The sequence below is a fragment of the Heptranchias perlo genome, chromosome 1 (genome assembly GCF_035084215.1).
Source record: "Heptranchias perlo isolate sHepPer1 chromosome 1, sHepPer1.hap1, whole genome shotgun sequence".
Classification (NCBI taxonomy): Eukaryota; Metazoa; Chordata; class Chondrichthyes; order Hexanchiformes; family Hexanchidae; genus Heptranchias; species Heptranchias perlo.
This window is the reverse complement of record NC_090325.1, coordinates 94,163,885-94,169,884: the sequence shown is the minus strand read 5'-3', so window position 1 is coordinate 94,169,884 and position 6,000 is coordinate 94,163,885. Positions and strand designations below refer to the sequence as shown.

The window sequence follows — 6,000 nt, the reverse complement described above, 5'->3', positions numbered from 1 at the left end:
CACCTTCCATCACTTTGCTGATGAATGAGAGTAGACTGATGGGACGGTAATTGGTCGGATTGGATTTGTCCTGCTTTTTGTGGACAGGACATACCTGGGCAATTTTCCACATTGTCGGATAGATGCCAGTTTTGTAGCTGGACTGGAACAGCTTGGCTAGAGGCGCAGCTAGTTCTGGAGCACAAATCTTCAGCACTACAGCTGGGATGTTGTCGGGGCCCATAGCCTTTGCTGTATCCAGCACACTCAGCCGTTTCTTGATATCACGTAGAGTGAATCAAATTGGCTGGAGACTGGCTTCTGTGATGGGGTGATATCGGGAGGAGGCCGTGATGGATCATCCACTCGGCACTTCTGGCTGAAGATGGTTACAAACGCTTCAGCCTTGTCTTTTGCACTCACGTGCTGGACTCCGCCATCATTGAGAATGGGGATGTTCAGAGAGCCTCCTCCTCCCGTTAGTTATTTAATTGTCCACCACCATTCACAACTGAATGTGGCAGGACTGCAGAGCTTTGATCTGATCTGTTGGTTGTGGAATCGCTTAGCTCTGTCTATAGCATGTTGCTTCCGCTGTTTAGCATGCATGTAGAACTGAGTTGTAGCTTCACCAGGCTGGCACCTCATTTTTAGGTACGCCTGGTGCTGCTCCCACATACATCATTGTACTTCGTTCATAATCGCACCAGTATAAAACTAGAGTCCAAGGTCGTACCCTGAAGGCAGAACTTAGTTTAAAGGGAAAATTATATTCAGTTCTAATAGAGTAAACATTTTAATACTGTAGAATTTTTGTTGCTTTTAAGTTTTTTTGCTGATTCCTTTTGCAATCTGCCTTTGTACCATTGGTTAAGGGACAATGGGTGATAAGTAGGAAGTTGACCTGCCAGACAGGTTGTAGGGGTGCCCTGACCAGAACTTCTTTCCACTCTTACTTTTCTGATCACAGCCAGAGCATCTCCAACAATGGCTTCTCTTCCCACCCCCCCATACCATCACCTCAGGAGTCCCCAAAGGATCCATCCTTGGCCCCCTCCTCTCTCTGTTCCTTGGCAACATGATCCCCAGACATGGGTTCAGTTTCCACATGTAAACTGCTGACACCCATCTACTGCTCTCGTCCGTTCTACCACATCTTTGCTGTCAGACTGCTTGGCCAATATACAGTCTTGGATAAACAATAATTTCCTGCAGCTAAACGTTGGGATAGATTGAAGACTTCCCAGCACAAACTCCGCACCCTCAACAATGACTCCATTCCCCTCCACAACCACTGTCTCAGGCTGAACTAGACTGTTCACAACTTTGTCAAAGAGTTTGACCCTAAGCTGAACACCATAATCCTCTCCATCAGATCAACAATTCCACCTCCACAACATTGCCCACTTACACCCCTACCTCAATCCATCTGCCACTGAAACCCTCATTTATGCCTGTGTCACCTCCAAACTAAATTACTCTAGAAAAGAGAAGACTGAAGGGGGTGACCTGTTGGAGGTCATTAAGATTATGAAAGGGTTTGCTAAGGTCGACAAAGATGATTCCACTTCCAGGGGAGACCAGAACTAGGGGCCATAAATATAAGATAGTCACTAATAAATCCAATAGCAAATTCAGGAGAAACTTCTTTACCCAGAGAGTGGTGAGAATGTGGAACTCACTACCACGAGGAGTAGTTGAGGTGACTAACATAGATGCATTTAAGGGGAAGCAAGATAAACACATGAGGGAGAAAGAAATAGAAGGATATGTTGATGGGGTTTGTTGAAGTAAGGAGGGAGGAAGCTTGTGTGGAGAATAAACAGCGGCATGGACCTGTTGGGCCGAATGGCCTGTTTCTGTGCTGTACATTCTATGTGATTCTATGTACTCGACTGCTCCCTTGGCTGGCCTCCATCCTCCATGCTCCATAAATTTCATCTCATCCTGCTCTGCTGCTAGTATCCAACTGCCCGATCACCCCTGTCCTTACTGACCTACATTGGCTCCCAATCCCCCAATGCCTCCATGACCTCACCCCTCCTTATCTTGGTAATCTCCCCCAGCTCTGGAACCTCCCTTCAAACTGTATGTACATTCCTCTAGCACCACCAATAATGGCTGTGCCTTCAGCTGTCTAGGCTCTGGAATGCCCCCGCTAAACCCCTCCACCTCACCAACTCCCTCACCTCCTTTAAGACCTCCCTAAAAACCCACCTTCTTGACCAACCCTTTGATCACCCCCCTGCTAATCCTTACTTCTTTGGCTCAGTGTCCTTTTTGGGCAGGAAGTTTTCAGGAAGAAGCTGCTGGCCTGTGGAAATCAGGGTGGTCCTTGGCCACCCACTGGCATTCAGGTGACCGGGGGAAGTCTTGCGGGAGGGGGAGGGGGTGTGCAGGAGACTGGGTGGAGGCCTAAACTTTCCTTGTTGGGCCCAGAATAGCACTCCTGCTCCTCATGGGCCCACATAGGAAAGCAAAAAAACCTGCCTTGAATGGACCTCTTCTGCTTTCGATCCTCTTCTGACTAGAGTTCATCCAGCAGGAAAACCTCAGCAACTTCCTCACTCAGGTCAGAGTTAAAATAGCAGTCAGGGCCCAGTGACATCATCGGATCCCGATCTGCATATTTAAAGAAAGACCCCGCCAGCTTCACTTAGGTACTTTTGCTGCCTACTCAGAAGAACAGGTTAAGATCAGAGATGGTGGGATCCGGGCAGGACATTCGTGAGTAAGTCACCTGGTTGATCTAAACTGCCTACCTGTCTGGTTTCTGCCAGGTGGGTAGTGTTAAAATTGACCCCTGGGTTTCTTTCTTAGAACTACTGAGTTGCAATTTCAGGTAACTACAAGTAGAAAAGTTTTCAGCCTATCGATCACCTATCAGAAATCACCTGGCAGAAGTAAAGGACGGGCACTGAGTGTATTTTTAAAAAAGCCACCAAAAAAGGTAAGCTTTTAACTTTAAAACAAATTCTGAAATACCATATTCACATTTCAATGATTGAAATTAAACAACTGACCACTGGCACCACTGCTTGGGACTTTCCTAACCAATATCTCCCACATTTCATGGAAAAATTGAGTCAAAAGATCAAAATCCTTTACATTCTCTCAAAAAGGTTCTGAATTCTTTTTGTACTTTAACCCTTGCATCACTCACTCCTTTGACTAAGTTTGCACTCGGAAGTTTGAACTTTTTTCTACTTTCAGGCAGGATGTGGTGAGATCACCTGTCACATTCTCTCCAGCTTTCACACTAACTCTGGACAGCTTATACCTTGATCACCTTTTACCAACCGTTCTCTTGTGAAAGTTATGTTCCTCTGTGTTTTGTTATCCATAAATTCCACTGTAATCTTTACCCTCCTTTGAGTTGCGTTTCTTGGTTTCATCTTGACACTTGCCCACACTCATACCACAGCCTCGACTTCTCTCTCCTAACCTCACTAGGCTGTAACCATTGCCGCTGCTGTCATCCTGCATCTAAAATCTCTGAAAGTCTCCTGACTGGTCACTCTGGGTAACCCAGGGGTCTAAGCTGTTTAAAATTCAGCCACTCCTAGCCTCACCCTGCACCTATCTACCAGAAATGGGTCCATCCCTATGGGGTTGGAGCCACTGTAATTAGAGTTGGGTCTCCCACTCCCAATCAAAGTCCCAGTCAGGATCAGCAGGGATTGTGCCAGTACTTTTGGTGGTGGAGTCTGGGGAGCTGACCGGCTACATTGCCCACTGTATACTGGTGTGTGTTGTCAGCAGCAACAGTGGCTACAGCTCTCGCCTAACTCTGCGACACTGTTTCCAATGAGAACAATTCCCCCTTTATACGCCACTCTGCTTTATTGTTACTCCATGCTTGAGAACTTTTCTCAAACAAGACCTGATACATTGTGGAACCTGGAGACCCAGAGAGAGGGAATCCCTCCTGTGTCCAGAGCATCAGCGGTTGCTCCACTGGAATGGACTATTTTGTCAGCTATTTACAATCATTAAAAGATATGCTGGTAGTGGGAGACTGTGGGCAGCCTTCCTTGTGTGATTGAGCCCAACGCAGGGAGTCCTGCCTCCATGTACTTTACAACGACGGGAGCAGGCCGTGAAAACATTGCATGAAACTTGCATGATACTTCATCCTTTAGTGCTGAATAATTGTGGCATTAATATAGTTTTCTCTTCCCTTCCTCTCTTCTCAGCCCTCCTGGCTGTAGGTGCGAGTTCCACCACTGCATTTTCTGCCAGTCTCCAGTGAGAGAAACTGCTAGGTTGGGATTTATCAGCACAGCCAAGGTGTAAAATCAAGACAAGGTAGGCTGATAGAAGGAGACCGCAATCTCGCACTTGATAGGAGGCAATTCATTAATTTTGATGGAAGATTTTTAATAAAATCTATATATTTAAAAAGGTCATGTTGAACAAGTGAATGAAAATATTTGTCATCTCAGAGAATCCTGCAGTATGAATACGACTAGATAACAGAACTGATCATCAAACTAACCATTGTAAGGAATCTTACAACACCAGGTTATAGTCCAACAGTTTTATTTGAAAATCACAAGCTTTCGGAGGCTTTCTCCTTCGTCAGGTGAAGGCAAACTAACCATAGAAGGGAATCATTTGCTTATTCATATTGATTAGTTTGTAGCATGTGATGTGCAACAAACACAAAATGGGAGATTTTCACATATTTTCACTCATTGTCTATGCGTCCAAATGTGTACTCATGTACATGGACATGAAAACTGGCTCCTGTACTTATGGTTTAATGCTTCAAATATGCAGGTTTGTGGAAAGTTTTGTTGCTTCACAATAATTTCTTGGTTGCAGCACATTCTGCCTTCTGGACTGACCAAATATTCAGTCCTCAGTGTTAATTCTTCTCTGTTTGCTTTGTTGGCAATCTTCTAGTCAGGCTTTACACAAAAATCTTGGCAGATCTCCATCAACAGCTCCAGCCTTTTAACACAGCATTTCTGCAAAACCTCAATAGCCTCTCACTGAACCTGCTGGCTTAATGCTTCTTTGCATTTTCTGGCTCAAACAGGATTTATAAGCACAAAAGGGAGACTACTGACCACTTTCATAGCTTTCCACTTCCTTCAGACTCATTTTTGTACAAACAAACAATCTCTAGTTCTACAGATATATTTAAGATATTCTCTGCAGCAGATCACAGTAGCTTTCTTGTCTTATTCACAGGTACAGTAAGTTGACACTATGAAATGTCAAGTTCTTTTTATGAATTATAAGTAATTGTACTATAGGTATAAGAATCTCAGAAGATTCTGAGCAATGGTAGGAGTATCGTCCAGAGTTTTTCTAACTCCACCCTTCCCCCTTTGGGCCCGCCCTAAATTCGGGTGGTCATGTGATTGTAGAAGGGTATTGGCAGTGTTCAGGGCAGTAGGATTCACATTCTGAAAGAGAGAGAGAGAGAGAGACAGCAAGCAGAGTGTGTGAATTAAAATCAAGGACTACAGTGGGGAATTTACTAAGCTGAGACAAGTAAGTTTTTTTTTAAATCATACTGTAGGTAATGTTATTTTCAGTTATGAATTTATATATCATGTGTGCAGTGTGCTTGATGTGTTTTGATATGCATGGGCTGTGGTTCAATTATTGTTAGAAGTGAATGAAGGGCTAGTCTTAAACATTTTGTAGAAGATATTCCTTATTCCTGCTTTACTCTGCTGCAACCCTGATTTCTCTCTGACTGCCTGTATTTCTGTTTCTGACTCTTTTTTTTGTCTCTTTCACACTCTTCTCCCTCTCTCAAACTTTCATCATTTCACATTTTGATCCCTTTAACTTTATCAGATGCCCTAAATTTTTATCTGTGTATTGTGAGACTGCTGTTGCATAATGTATGAGGCTCCAGGCTGTTTACTCATCTGTTGCTGCCCTGGTGTCTAAGTCGTTTGCTTTTCCTCATCGGCATCTCCACATCCTTTTCCTCGGTAATAGTCCTGTCACCATACATCCAGAAGAAAAAAAACAATTTGACAGATTACCTGAATTGAC

The 6,000-nt window shown here is 44.1% G+C and overlaps 1 protein-coding gene across 1 annotated transcript in view; it reads left to right on the top strand.

Annotated features, from left to right (window-relative positions):
• Positions 1–5,377: 5,377 nt before the first annotated feature.
• LOC137324502 (Krueppel-like factor 3) overlaps positions 5,378–6,000 on the top strand; it is a 72,839-nt gene continuing 72,216 nt past the window's right edge. The window contains exon 1 of the mRNA XM_067988860.1: positions 5,378–5,484. The gene's annotated coding sequence lies outside the window, so the exon portion shown is untranslated. The remainder of the gene's footprint in view (positions 5,485–6,000) is intronic.